At 43.0% G+C, this 16,043-nt stretch overlaps 1 non-coding gene across 1 annotated transcript; it reads left to right on the top strand.

Annotated features, from left to right (window-relative positions):
* The first annotated feature begins 13,394 nt into the window (after positions 1 to 13,394).
* On the top strand, positions 13,395 to 13,488 carry trnai-uau (transfer RNA isoleucine (anticodon UAU)). The gene is made up of 2 exons: positions 13,395 to 13,432; positions 13,453 to 13,488. It is a non-coding gene; the product is annotated as a tRNA-Ile (tRNA).
* The last annotated feature ends 2,555 nt before the right edge of the window (positions 13,489 to 16,043 follow it).

Genomic DNA, 16,043 nt, shown 5'->3' with positions numbered 1-16,043 from the left:
TGGGAAACTCCAGGATTTGGACGATGTGGGAACAACGGAACGAAATCACACGTTTCAATTTGAAATATGTCCGTTTTCTCACATGTGGACCGTCTCAGAAGTGGTTCTTTGACTAAAAGTTGGCAGGGCTCGTCCTGGATTTGAAAACGGGAACTCTCGCACTTCAATTTTGAAAATCTCTAAGCGAGAATCATACCCCTAGACCAACGAGCCTGAGACAGTAAGGGATATAGCTCTCAGATTCTGACGGTAGTTTACTATTCGGCCCATCGTGCCTCTGATGACTCTCAGAGACCTATCGAATAAGTACCCCTCTCCATTGTTCTGCTAATGTTTTCCCTTTGATGAATATATTATTAATTTGTGAAATTAATTTACCAAAGAGCTGCACCCTTGGCAGTAAAGGGTGAATTTGGCAATGAGGTTAAATGTGATTGACAAAAAAAACAGAGGGGTCAAATGTTTAACACAATAACGACGAGGGTGGGAGCACACTGGATTAGCAGTCCATCGCCTGAACCTCTCTGCCACCTCGTCTCCTATTTACAGCAAGGTCAGACAACCATCCCCTACTTTTTGCTTCCAAACAGAAATAATGTGCAAGAAAGTCGACTTCACCGCCTGTCCTGCCCGTGCAACCAGATCGGCAGTGAGAAAAATATGCCATTAGCTTCTTAAAGCAAACAACCTTCCTTTACTTCAGGTGTGTGACTGTTCGAGATAGTTGGGCTTGAGGCAGAATCAAAATAAAGAATATAAAATTTCACACGGCGAGTAAGTTGACCGCGGCAAGACTCGAACCTGCAATCTTCTGATAACATCACAGTTACAATCGAAGTCAGACGCCTTCGTTGACGCAACATTTGTTGTTTTTAAAATTGAGAGGAAATTTGGGACAAGGTTTTTTCAAGGAATGGATGTAACATCGTGGTTACAATTGAAGTCAGTCGCCTTGTCCATTAGGCTATTGGCACACATTTGTTGTTTTTTATATTGAGACCAAATTTGGGATAAGTGTTATTGCAAGGAGTGGATGTAGTAAAACATGAGCATATTCCGAGTAATGAATAGATGCGCTGCGATATGGATGCGCACGGGCACAGGAAATGTCAATGTAGTTCGAAACACAACAGTTTAACAATTCGGTCATCGCAGCTGAAATCACACTTCTTTTAAAACTATACAGCATGATCCCAATTATGATAAAATACATATAAAAGGGCAAATCTAAGAGACATTAGATCATCAAAGAGCAGCATCCTTGTCAGTAAAAGTGAATTTGGCAATGAGGTTAAATGTGATTGACAAAAAAATCAGAGGGGTCAATTGTTTAACACAAAAACGACGAGGGTGGAAGCATACTGGATTAGCAGTCCATCGCCTGAACCTCTCCGCCACCTCGTCTCCGACTTACAGCAATGTCAGACATCCATCCCGTACTATTTGCATCCAAACAGAAATAATGTGCAAGAACGTCTACTTCACCGCCTGTTCTGCCATTGCAAACAGATCGGCAGTGATGAAAATGTGCCATTAGCTTCTTAAATCAAACAGCCTTCCTTTACTTCAGGTGAGTGAATGTACGAGATGCTTGGTTTTGAGGCAGAATTAAAATTTCACGCGACGAGTAAGTTGACCGAGGCAAGACTCGAATTGCAATCTTCTGAAATCATTGCGGTTACAATCGAAGTCAGAGGCCTTATCCATTAGGGAAAGCGGCCGCTGCTGTTAACGCAACATGTGTTGTTTATTATATTGAGAGCAAATTTGGGACAAGGATTATAACAAGGAATGGATTTCGAAAAACATGAGCATATTTCGAGTAATGAATCGATGCGCTGCGATTTGGATGCGGACGGGCACAGGCAACGTCAATGTAGCTTGAAACACAACAGTTTCACAATTCGGTCATCGCAGCTGAAATCACACTTCTTTTAAGACTATACAGAATGATCCGGCATTCTGAGAAAAAACGTCTTAAAAGGGCAATTTATGAACCGGAACTGACAACCGCCCCGTTTAAACAGACAACGAATGATCCGGAACTGCAAGTACATCCGTCTTTCAGATGTAGAATGACACTTGACTGACAGCAGTTCCCTTTTAAAAGAATAAAGTGGGATTTCTATAATTCCTGAAGGCAATTGTTCTGTGCGTGAGTGAGCGTGGGGCTCAGGAGCACGCCTGGTTGGGACAGTAGTTGAAGCCACAGATGATAGACAGGCAGGAAGCAGGGAGGGAAATAAAACCAACGCAGACAAAAAGCCAATTTTCACGTTTTCACTTTCAGTCGGGTAATCATTCCAATGTTTGGGGGAAAGTTAAAGATTATTGATTTTTTTCAACAAAAACAGCACCTGGAGAATATAGGCAACGAGAAACGACAAAAGGGAGCGTCTGTGATACAGTGGATCGCAGGAGTGATTAAATAATAAATGGCACAACGGGAAACAGCAAAGTGGGTGGTTATCGGGGAATAAGGTAACAAAGCATCATCCAGGAACGGTGTTAGTGGGAGCAGCAGAACCATTATCAGACAATGGGAGCGGTCCTTATGATCCGACATGTTCCAGCTAATGTTGAGGCCAGAAGTCTATAAAATGCCTAAAATATAGGGAGTAAACTCCTTTTAATCAGACCAGGCAGCTTGGCCTCCCCAGATTGATTTCCTGTACGTTTGGAATTCAGCAGCCAAGGGACTAAATCCAAAGCCAGCTCCTCACATCTTTTCAGCGCTAGAGAAACAGGACGCACTCATATTCAGGGCAGAGTATGTTTCACCTTGAAGTTAAGATTGACGCTGAATGTATGCTTATCCCTGTGGAGGGGAGCTCATGCGTGCAGAAAGGAAGATCTACTGATCAAGTATTGTCCTTAATTAAACACGGGTTTAGATTGTCCAATGAGACACAGAGCCGAGTATATCTGAGATACTTTAATTTTACTCAGTGAGTAAAATTTACTTTGCTCCTGGGAATCTCTGGGATTGGGACGCCGTGGGAACAGCTGCGCGAAATCACACGTTTTCATTCGAAATATTTCTGTTTTCGACATGTCGACCGGCTGTGAGAAGCGGATCTTTGACTAAAAGATGGCAGAGTTTGTCCGGGATTTGAATCTGTGACTTCTTGCATTACAATTATGAAAAATCCCGAAGCAAGAATACTCAACCGAGACCAACGAGCCACGTAGGTCTTAACCTCTGACGGTAGTTCACTATTCGGCCCATGCTGATCTGCTGTCTCTCAGAGACCTATCTAATTAGTCCCCATGACCATAGCCCTGCTTATGTTATCCCTTTGATCAATATATTACTAATTTGAAACATTACATGACCAAAGTGCAGCATCCTTGTCACTAAATGTTGAATTTAGTCATGAGATTAAATATGATTGAAAAAATAACCGAAGGGGTTAATTGTTTTACCTCATTACGACGAGGATGGGATTCCAACCCACGCATGCAGAACACACTGGATCAACAGGTCATCGCCTGAAGTTCTCGGCCATCTCGTCTCCTATTACTAGTTACGTCAGCAATTGATTTTGCTGTTTTTTGCATCCAAACAGAAACAATGTTGAAGAAAGTCGACTTCACTGCTTGTTCTGCCCGTGCAACCAGATCGACAGTGAAAATGTGCCATTAGCTTTTGAAGCATACAGTCTTTCTTTTCTTCAGGTGAGTGATTGTCCGAGATGGCTGGTTTTGCGGCAGAACGACAACAAAGAATATCACATTGCACACAGTGAGTTAATTTACGGCGGCAAGACACGAACCTGCAAATTTCTGAAAATGTTGCGGTTACAATCGAAGTCAGACGCCTTAACCATTACGCAACGCGGCTGCTGCCATAAGGAAAAAAATTGTTGTTGTTTATATTAGGAGCAATTTCGGGGCAAAAGCTATGCCAAGGAGTGGGTTTTGGAAAAGGTGATCATATTTCAAGTAAATGAACAGATGCGCTGCGATCTGGGTGCACACCTTAGCTGGGCTTGAAACTTGGAACACAAAGCTTAATAATTCGGTAATCACAGCTGAAATCACACTCCTTTTCAAAATATACATGGTGATCCGGGACTATGAGAAAATCTGTCTTAAAGGGAAAGGTTATGAACCGGAACTGACAACCATTCCTTTTAAACAGACACAGAATAATCCGGGACTGCAAGCACATCCCTTTTTACACAGACACAGAATGACGCTTGACTGACAGCAGTTCCCTTTTAAAAGAATAAAGTGAGATTTCTATCATCCCTGAAGGCAATTGTGCACTGCGTGAGCGTGGGGCTCAGGACCACGCGGGACTGGGATGGTGATTGAAGCCCCAGGTGATTGACAGGCAGGAAGGAGGGAGCGAAGTAAAACCAACCCAGACAAAAAGCCAATTTCATAAAATTGATATACTTAATTTTGTAAGGAATGTATACATGTTAAATTTATTAAACAAAAATTGAATTTGATTTGTTTTCAGTAAATATATCATCAATTAATAATGTATTTATTTTTTGACTGAACGATGGAGATAAGGGTGTGCATGCAGTAAATAACAACAGACACAGTCAGCCCATGGTGGTAGACAAGCCACGAGGGAAGATGTGGGATGTAATGGTGATCTTTTAAAGTGACGTGTGTCTGTCTGCTGTTTTTCAGATATGCAATGTCAGGATCCGACAGCAGCTGCTTGTGCTGTGAAAGAGGACAAAAGCAATAGAGCCCAGTGCAGGCAGATCAGAAAAAGCACATTTATTGTGAAAGTTAAAAAGCGGGGAGGTATACATTGGACATAAGTATACACTCACACACACACACACGTATATACTTATAAATATATATATAAATATATATATATCTATATATAAACAAAGTCAGTCAGTCATGTCTTGACTTGTCTTGTCCTGTTTTGATTTGACTTGAATTTGAAAATAAGGTGGTTGAACTCATCATGTCACAAAGCCCACACGCAAATCCTGGCTGGAATCCGTATATTTCTAACTTGTGTTTTTTGCATTTTTACAGATGTGGAATGGGAAAATCCTTCAGCAGATACTTCTCCTGTAAGATATTCCGCGAAGGAGTGTTCAAGCGAATCGGCATGGCTTCAAATTCCATGTAATGCCTTTTTTCACACATGTTATGAAATGCCAAGCACGATCGCACAACACGTTTGCACTCTCTCCCTCTCTCTCTTACACAAACTCACAAACAAACTTAAATTCCTACACCCTCCAAAGACAGTTTTTGAATTTTGAAATTTGAAATCTGGAATAGACAGCACATCCCTTTTAAACAGGCACAGAATGATCCGGGACTGATAGCATATCCCTTTTAAACAGACACATACATTTGCGGGACTGAATGCAAATCCCTGTGAAGCAGATATAGAATGTTCTTGAACTGAGAGATCTTTTATTTTAAACCGGCCCAGAATGACCCGGGACTGAAAGCAAATCCTTTGAAAACAGACACAGATTCATCCTGGACTGACAGCAAATCGGTTTAGACAGACACAAACTGATCCGTGACCTCTCGCATTTCCACTGTGAAAGTCACAAAGAGAGATTCATAGCCCTCGACCAACGAGCAGTCGACAGTAAAGTGCGTAACCCTTTCTATATTAAAGCGGCATATTCTGACGGTAGTGAAGAAAGCTATTCGGCCCAACGTGGCTGTGCTGTGTCTCTGAGAGAGCGATCAGATTAGCCCCCCTCTCCATAGTCCTGCGAATAAGAATGTAAGAATGTAAATTTTACCTTTGATGAATATATTGCGCCTGAAGTCATTGTGCTAGGCTTCCCCCAGACGCTCGGCTGCAAATAGTGACAACGTTCCACACCTACCTTTTGCTCCTGCACACTCCGCACCTGAGGCCTTCTCTTCGCGCGCTTCGCAGCGCATTCACGTCTTGCAGCTGCGGAGGGAGAAGCTGGATTCACGTGGCTCTGGATAGCCAATGAAGGTACATTATTATCTTTCATAATAATAGCATCTCCGTTAGTAGGGATTCTCAGAATTATGAATGAAAACGCCCCCATCAACCAAACACACATAAAATGTAAAAAAAAAAAATAGTCACGTATTTAATATTAATTTAATTTAAAGTTAACAAATTTATAGAAAAAAATATCTTATTCGGATTTTTTTTAAAGTTTGATATTTAGGGTTTAAAATAAACCTTCCTTAGTGGACAGAGTTTTTAAACATAAAAATGTTGTTACATTTTATTTCTATATGTTTTTTTTATATTTTTTACATGTTTTAAAACTCTTACGCTGAATCAAGTAGGCTGTGCACCTGCTTTTCCCAGGCCCAAGCAATTTGAGGACATTAGCTGGGCAGTTGATGGACGAATGGCACATAATCACGCGAATGTCCTTCTCCTGAAGAAGCGTTGGGTCTGTCAAGCAAGAATTTGACATTGGAAAACCTGGTTTTCAGTGCATGCGCATCGCACCCCAAAAAAGGGCTTTTGTGGGTCATTGCCGCTTGCGTACGTACTCCGTACAGACCCAGTGAGGCCGTAATTACAGGCCCTATATTCATTTGAGACATGACATGACCAAAGTACAGCATCCTTGAAAGTAAAAGGCAAATTTGGCCATGAGGTTTTATGTGATTGACAAAACAACAAGTGGCTTCAAACGTTTTATACAATAAGGACGATTATGGGATTCGGAGCCTCGCATGCAGATCACAATGGATTAGCAGTTATTCGCCTTAAACTCTGGGCCAGCTCCTCTCCCGTTTGAAACAACGCTAGCATTCAATTGCCTGCTTTTTGCATCTAAACAGAAATATTCTGCAAGAATGTCCAATTCACCGCTTGTCCTGCCGATGCAAGCAGATCGACAATGTTAAAAGTGTGCCATCGGCTTCTTAAAGCAAATGGCTCTCATTACTTCAGGTGGTGTATACACACGTGGAATTAAATGCACCAGATACAGCAGAAGTAGGAGTTTCTGAAACAGCGGAGTTAGGATATTCATAAAAAGAATGAATTGGGATGGGGCAGCAGAAACAGTGGAACTAGTAGCTCCGGAAACAGGGGAATTAGGAGCTCCGGAAACAAGGAAATTAGGACCTCCAGAAACATCAGTGTTGGTTGATCTCCAGAAACAACGGAATGCGAGTGCCCCAGAATGAGAGGAAATAGGATCAAGAAACATTTGAATTAGGATCTCCAGAAACACGAATAATTAGGAACAACAGAAAAAGTGGAATTCGGACCTCCAAGTTCGGGGGAATTAGGAGACCGTAACAGAAACCTAAAAAATTAGTAGAGAGCTCCATAAACATAGAAATTACGATACAGCTACAGTTACAATGAAATTCTTAGATCCAAATACTGGGAAGTTAGGAGAGGGCATCAAAATCAGGGAAAGTAGGAGCGCCATAAATAGGGTAATTAAGAATAGGAAAATTAAGAGCTCCAGCACTTTACCTTAAAAAGCAGGGGAATTAGGAGCAGCAGAAAAGGAGAGTTAGCAGTAAAAGTAAGAGTTGAATTAGGATCACCTGATACAGGGGAATTATGAGCTCCAGTAATAGGGGCATTATTTACTCCAAAACATGGGACAAAGATACTAATGAAACATTAGAACAAGGAGCTACAGAAACAGTGTAATTTGAGCGCCAGAAAGAGCATAATCTGGATTTCCTGACACAGGGAAATGAGGAGCACCTGAAACTGGAGAATTAGAAGCTGCTGAAATAGAGAAATGAGGTATGCAAGAAAATGAAGAATTCGGAGCTCCAGAAACATAGGGATAAGGAGCTCCTGAAACAGAGGGATAAGGAGCCCCAGAAACAGCTGAATTAGGAACTCCAGAAACAGTGGGATAAGGAGCTCCTGAAACAGGGGAATCAGGTGTTCCTGAATCAGAGGGATAAGGAGCTCCAGAAACAGGAATTTGGAGCTCCTGAAACAGAGGGATGAGGAGCTCCTGAAACAGAGGAATTAGGAGCTATTGAAACATGAGGAATTCAGAGCTCCGGGTACATGGAAATAAGTAGTTTCAGAAACAGGGGCATTTTGTGTTCAAAAGACAGGAAAATTATGACCACCAAAAACAGGGGGATTTAGAGAGATTTCAGTACTTGCACCGCTAAATATCATTCTCAGGCACAGTTTCTCAGTATAATATACTCTGATCCATCTTTCTTAGGTTCAATATGAAATAATTTACACTTCGTCACTGGGACCTATATCTGCATAGTTATTTTCACAAGCACTTAATAAGCGTCTCTTTGCAACATTATGTTCCACGACACTATTTAAAGTGCCAGTTACATTTTTATTCACTAAAATTGGACGAGACCGGGACTGAAAAGAGTCTCCCCGTTTGTTTTTCTTTCTCTTTCTCCTCATGTCTGTCTTTCTTTCTGTCTCCCCATCTGTTTCCAAAACTCTCTTGCCCAACCTATCACTCCGCGGTCTTTCTCGCCACTTGTGTAACCTCCGTCTGTCTTTCTCTGTGCCCCTCCCGCCTTTCTCTCCGTCTGACTCCCACTGTCTTTTACTTTCCTCTGCTGTTATCTCTATTTCTGTCTCCCCATCTGTGCCCATCAGTCTCTCCCCCTCCATCCCTGTATCTCTGTCTCTCGAGTCTGTCCCTTGCACTTCTCGGTCCGTCTGGCCCCGCAGTCTGTCAACCGATCTCTCTCACTGTCTGTCTCTGTCGTTACCTCCCTGTCTCCCTCCTGTTTAACTCCTCCGTTTGTCACCCTCTCTGTCTCCCCTGTCTGGCTCTCTCTCTCCCTAACTTTTCTGTGTCTGTCTGATTCGTCTGTTCTATTTCTGTCTTCCTCGTTTCCATCAGGTGTATCTCTCTCCCCTTCTACATCCTCCCGTTTGTCTACAACCATCAGCCTCACCCACTCTGTCTCCTTCTTTTACATTTCCAGTCGGTTATCTCCATCACACGGTCTGTCGCTCTCTCTCTATCACCTCCTGTAGGTCACTCTCTCCCTCTGCCCCCACCCCCCGCCACCCCCATCGCCCCTCTCTATCTCTATCCTATCTCTCACCTGTCTTTCTCTCGCTCTCTCTGCCGCCCCTCTGGCTCACCGGTTTTCCTGTTAACGTCGAGCACCGTCTCAGCTTTTGTCTTTGTAATATATCATCTATCTACCGCAGCCTGTCGCAGTGCACCATTCTTCCAGTCAATCTCTATCCCACCACACGAAATTTGTTGCTCCCTCTCTCTTTCTCTCGCTCCCCAAGCTCTTTTTCTTTGTCTACCACGACGTTTTCTCCCTGTCTTTCCGGGTCTGTTTTCTGCTCATTTTTCTCCTGCGTCTGTCCCACTCTAACCCTCCGCACGTGTATTCACTTCTGTCTATCCACAGCTGTATCCCCATCTATCATTCTCGCTGTCACCCCTAAATGTTTATCTCTCTTTACTTCGCCGAGCTGTCTATCTGACTCCGCCTTCTGGTTCTCTCCCTCTTTCTCTCCACGTCTGCCTCCCTGCTGTCTCTTCATCTCTCTCACTCTGTTTGACCAATCGATTACCCCGCCGTCTGCCTCTGTCTCTATTTCACTCTCTGTCGGCCTCTTTCCCTGTCTCCCATGTTTTAAAAAAAATTAATTCAGAAATGTGGGCGTAGCTACCAAGGCCTTCCTTCCTTTATTGCCCTTCTGAAACTACGCCGGAGAAGGTGGTGCTGAGCTGAGTATTTGGAACCGCTGCAGTCCGTGTGGTGAAGAGACTCCCGCAGTGCCGACTTTGTCGCTGCAGTTTGCTTCAACTGAGTGTCTCGCTGGGCCACTGTAGAGGGCATTGAATTGTCAACCACATTGCTCTGCGTCTGGAATTACGTATAGCCCAGACCAGGAAAGGACGGCATATTTCATCCCCGAAAGGACATTAGTGAACCAGTTGGATTATTATGACAATCCAGTATTGTCATGGTCATTTCTGATACTAGCTCTTTAAATCCAGATTCATGTAATTAACTCAATTTAAATTCTTCAGCTGCCGTGGCAGGATTTGTACTTACATCTCGGCGATCTTTAGACCAGGTCTCTGGATTAGTAGTTCAGTAACATTCCCACTCTGCTACCGTATGGTTTATCTCTCTCTCTCTCTCTCTCTCGGTGTTTTCCCGGTTTGTCTCCTCCTTCTTTCTCCCCCACGTGCCTCTCTCTGTCTTGCCATCTGTCTTTTTCCACCGCCTTTTTCCATCACTCTATCTCTCTCGCCACCCTCCTACCCGTGTCTGTCTCTCGGTCTGATCCGCCGTATATCTCTCTCATTCTGCCTCCTCGTATGTCTTTCTGTTCCTGTCTCTCCTGTATGCCTCTCTCTCTGTCTATATCTCCTCATCTGACTGGCGTTGCTGTCTGCCCCATCTGTATCTCTCGACGTTTCGCCCTGTTTGCCGCGATTGTTTCACCACACTCTCTATTTATCTGTCTCTTACACGTCTGTCTCACCCCCTCTCTCTCACTCTCACTGCCTCACCCCGCCTTTTGTCTTTCTCTCTTTTTCTCTATCTCAGCCCAGTATGTTATCTTTCTGGCTAACCCCCGTCTGCCTCCCCTGTCTGTCAATTACTGTCCCCTTCCACCATTCAACCTTGTCTGCCCCTGTCTGTCGCTCTCTATGTGCCCTCCGTCAGTCTTCCCTTTCTGCCTCCCCTGTCTGTCATGCACTTCCCCCTTCCATCATTCTCCACGGTCTGCCTGCTCCCTTCTGACCTCCACGTCTCCCTCTCTCTTTGTCACCCATCATATCTCCCACCCACCCAGTTTGTCTCCATCCGTTTCTCACCCTGTCAGTCGGTTTTGCCGCCCCTCCCCCCTCAGTATTGTCGCATTCTATAACCCCCACCATAATTAACTCAATCTGTCTACCCTCCCCCTAGTCTGTCGCTCTCTCTCTCTTTCAAAATCTGTCTATCTTGCTTTCTGTCTCTCCGGACTGTCTCCTCTCAATCACAACCCCCTGTCTGTCACTCTCTTTCTGTGACATGCACATAACTGTCTTCCCCTGCCTATCTATCTCTCTGTCACCCTTACCAGGCGTAAGATTTTGAAGGAGATCTTCTAGGAAAGAGTTGGGAAAATAGCGCAAATCTCCGACCGCAATAACCCTTCTCTCGGGGATGCGTTGGATCTGTCAAAAGCCATTTTGACTTTACCAGTGCCAGTTTTCGGCGCACGCACATCGCGCTCTGAGAAGCGCACTTGAGGGGCTTCGACGGGTGCGTGCTGACATCATACTTGCCCATAGAGACCGCAATTGTTGGAAGTTTGGCAGGCTCTCTGTTGCCATGTATTTCCCTCAGTCTGAAACAGAACGTGACAAATTGTCAATGGCGATAGCAATAATTATTCATCTTTCACAGAATGTTATGTAACTAATTTAATAAGCTTCATTTTAATTTAATTAATCCCGGAATATGCATCGAACCTGTGCTGACGAGGAGAGAGCGCTGCATCCTAACCACTAGGTGGCGGTCACAGGAGTGAGTAAACGTTGATGTCGTGAACTCGTGAACCAGTCAGACGGCCTCTGTGAGAATATTTAAAGGGAGAATGTTCAAAGTAAACTAGTCGCAACAGCAATGACCTGCAACTAAAAAAAACAGCCAAAACCTGTCTTTTTCCCCGGCAGACATGGCGGAAATTAAACGGTGGAAGTTAACCGTTTTGAAGATTGAATGTCTTTTGGAACTGGCTCGTTTTATTAATTGTAAAACATATGATTTATCTTAAAGACTTGGATATTTCATTGCAGTCCTCTGCTGTTGCGAGTTTATCAGAACAACAAAAACAATTTAGCTCCCAGATTAATGCGTGGTAGCCGGATTGGTTTCAATACCAACAAACTGGCGCTTGGGGATTACAATGTCGGAACGTATCTGGATTCCTTTGTTGATGCTTCATGTCAATGACATTTAATCACAACTCCGTCATCAGAAATATTTCCAGAGATGCTGCCTGACTGGCTGAGTATATCCAACATTTCCTGATTTCATTTCAGGCTTACAGGATTCGCAGTACTTTGCTTTTGAAAATAAAAAGTAAGATAAGTTGACGTCATTGGCGATTCGAATGTCAGTACCTTTCTGCAACGATAAACGTGAGTCATGCGTGGTGTGTATCCTCCCTTCTGCCAGGTAAAGAACATCACTGAGTGGTTGCAGAACATTTTGAGGGGCGAAGGGGAGCAGCATAAGCCGTGATCTATGTGCTAACCAATGACATAAGGAAACAAGGGGATGAGTTCCTTCAATCAGATTTTCAGGTCCAATTGAGGAAATTAATGAGCAGGACCACAAAGGTATTCTGTGGAATAACCAGTGCCCCGCGCTATTGAGTTTAGAAATAGCAACGTATGTCTGGATAAATGGTGCACGAGTTTGGGCTACAGAATCCGGGCCATTGGGACCAGTTCTGGCGCAGGAGGGACCTGTTACAGTTGATCGGGTAGTACATCAATAGAGCTTGGACCAATGTCCTCGCGCGAAGTTTAACAACTGGGGCGGGTGAGCCGTTGAAATAATTTGGCAGTGGCTTTGTGTACAAGGATGAAACATCTGTAGATGTTGTAACTATGCCTTTATACACAAGTCCAGATGATTATTATATATCAACTATAGCAGTGAACGTGGCCTCAGACAGCGCATTTCAGCCCATCCTTGGGAAACGATATACCACGGCACAGCCAAACCTTCTCCGACACCGAGCACAAGCAGAGGAAATACAGGCACAGTAAAATTTGCTGAGGACCGTAGAGAGTAAAATGTTCATTGATCAGTGACAGCTCTGAATATATTTTGGTGTCTCTGTGTTAAGTTGCAATATGTTCTGTGGGATATAAATATATTTTGTATATCTGTGATCGTGTTTATGTATTTGAATGCAACAAAGTTATTTATAATAGTATTGTGGAGCATCTATGTTTGTTATAAATGTATTTTCTGTGTATACCTTTGTATCTATGCTAATTGTAAACACCTCGCAAATAAACGTAAATACAATTATAAGCACAGAGATACTTAGAGATAAATTCATAACGGAAACAGACATAAAAACAAATAGATTTATAATAACACATATATGACCACATATAATTTGATTATCAATGTTCCACACAATTTAATTTACAACTCACAGACAGATGCACAAATATATTTATAAAGTTCCCGCACAGACATCCAAATTCATTACAAATAACAAAACATTACACAAATAATAAAACACGTCTATGGTGAAAATCTATGGAGTCTCAATAACTGAAGGCTTCTTGCAGAGAGCCGGCATCGACACGATGGGATGAAAAGCTTCCTTCTGTGTTGAATGATTCGATGATTCATTGTCTTCCTCCTTGTTAGACAGGTGGAACAGGCAGCTGTATGATGGGAGCACAAAAACCACAGGACATGCAGCTCTAGTGGCGCAATCGGTTAGCGCGCGGTACTTATATGACAGTACAGGCTTGGGAAATGCCGAGGTTGTGAGTTCGAGCCTCACCTGGAGCAGCCGATGCTTTTGCATGTGATGTTTGCAATTTTCAGAGTCTGAGGCCGTTTTCTGTTCATCCATCTCTCTTGTCGATTCCGCCATTTACCACGGTGCTGTCTGTCTCGCTGTCTCGCTGTCTCGCTGCTGTTATTCCGGTGTCAATCTGTGGGTTATTTCTGATTGAATACCCGTGCCTGTTCCCCACATGAAATAAATGAGGGCATCAAACAAATCCTCATCTGGCACCAGGGAGCGAATGAACCAAAATTTAAAGGACGATATAGTTTATTGTAAATATAACATTCCCTCTTGAGTGATATAGGTTTAATTCTGTACAAAACCAAACGATGATCACAACGTGTTTCCAATAAGCCACCTTTTACTGTATTGTCGCAAGCGCTACCATTTTAGCTCAAGGAGATTCATAATTAATAAGCGTAGAAATCAAGCAATGAAACGGTAGAGATGGTTCTGAGAATGTGGAATGCCCTCGCCCAGACCAACATTTAAAACAAGGTTTAAAAACTGGCAGCGTGCAGGAGGAAGGGAAGAGAGGAAAGTGAGCTACAGAAAAGCCACGGGAGTTTCGGAAGTTCAGGGCGTTTTTCTCTGACCACAGCATAGTTGCGCATGGCACGGATATTGTTGCTTTTAAATATGAATAAAATGCAACGTTTGTTTGCAGCTGTTTCTGTTTCTGTCCCTTTTAACTAATTCTTAATTTTATTTGCCTGCGATGATTCCATAAATCTTCATATCCTTGCCGAACAAATATCGATCAATGTGAAACTTGAAAATGTTAATTGCCCCAAACCTCGATAGATTTTTAGGGGAGGAATTATAAGACAGGTGGAATAGGCAGCTGTAACAAAAAGGGCTACTGAATACAAAGGGGCTGCAGGAGGGGTCAAAACTAAAAATCATTGTTTAAAAACTAGGCTTAAAACACTCTACCTAAATGCACGCAGCATTCAAAATAAAGTAAATTAGTTGACGGCACAAATCATTACAAATGGTTATGATTTGGTGGCCATTATAGAAACGTGGTTGCAGGGTGGCCAAAACTTAGAATTAAACATACAGGGATATCTGACGATTTGGAAAGTTAGACAAGAAGGGAAAGGAGGTCGGGGAGCTCTGTTAATAAAGGGTGATGTCAGGTCAGTTGTGAGAGACGATATTGGCTCCAATGAACAAAATGTTGAATCATTGTGGGTGGAGATTAGAGATAGTAAGGGGAAAAAGTCACTGGTGGGCGAAGTTTGTAGGCTCCCAAATAATAACTTCACGGTGGGGCGGGTAATAATCAATGGAATAATGGAGGCATGCGAAAAAGGAACGGCAGTAGTCATGGGCGATTTTAACCTACATATCGATTGGTCAACTCAAATCGCACGGGATAGCCTGGAAAAGGAAGTCATAGAATGCATAAGGGATTGCTTCTTAGAACAATATGTAACATAAACTACAAGGGAAAAAGCTATCTTCGATCTGGTCCTGTGTAATGAGACAGGAAAAATAAACGATCTCCGAGTAAAAGATCATTTCGGAATGTGTGATCACAGTATGATTGAATTTGTAATACAGATTGAGGGTGAGGAGGTTGTGTCAGAAACGAGTGCACTATGATTAAACAAAGGGGACTACAGTGGGATGAGGGCAGAGTTGGCTAAAGTAGATTGGAAACACAGACTAAATGGTAGCACAAATGAGGAACAGTGAAGGACTTTTAAGGAGCTCTTTCATAGTGCGGAAAAAAAATATTCCAGTGAAAAAGAAGGGCGGTAAGAGAAGGGATAACCAGCCGTGGATAACCAAGGAAATAAAGGAGAGTATCAAATCAAAGATTAATGCGTATCAGGTGGCCAAGGTTAGTGGGAAACTAGAGGATTGGGAACATTTTAAACAAAAGCAAAGAATGACTAAAAAAGCAGTAAAGAAAGGAAAAATTGATTACGAAGGTAAACTTGCGCAAAACATAAAAACAGATAGTAAAAGCTTTTACAGATATATAAAACGGAAAAGAGTGACTAAAGTAAATGTTGCTCCCTTAGAAGATGAGAAGGGGGATTTAGTAATGGGTGACGCGGAAATGGCTGAGACCTTAAAATTATTTTGCTTCGGTCTTCACAGTGGAAGACGCAAAAACCATGCCAAAAATTGCTGGTCACAGGAATGTGGGAAGGGAGCACATTGAGACAATCACTATCACTAGGGGGGTAGTGCTGGACAGGCTAATGGGACTCAAGGTCGACACTGAGTAAAACTGGAAGTCACCAATATAAGGAAGTCGCTCATGAATCCAATAGGGAGATCAGGACAAAGAGAGGTTAGAACGTGGAACTAGCTACCACAGGGAGTAGTTGAGGTGAATAGCAGATAGGCATTTAAGGGGGAACTGGATACGAACATGAGCGACATGGCAATCGAAGGATATGCTACTAGACTTAGATGAAGTAGAGTTGGAGAATGATCCTGTGGAGCATAAACGCCTGAAAAGACCAATTGCGGCGAATGGCCTCTTCATGTCCTGTACAGCAGATGTAAATTATCTGAATAATTCATAGATCCG

The sequence above is a fragment of the Pristiophorus japonicus genome, unplaced genomic scaffold (genome assembly GCF_044704955.1).
Source record: "Pristiophorus japonicus isolate sPriJap1 unplaced genomic scaffold, sPriJap1.hap1 HAP1_SCAFFOLD_29, whole genome shotgun sequence".
In the NCBI taxonomy this organism is placed as follows: Eukaryota; Metazoa; Chordata; class Chondrichthyes; family Pristiophoridae; genus Pristiophorus; species Pristiophorus japonicus.
The sequence above is the reverse complement of the archived record's forward strand: the minus strand, read 5'-3'. Positions and strand labels throughout refer to the sequence as shown.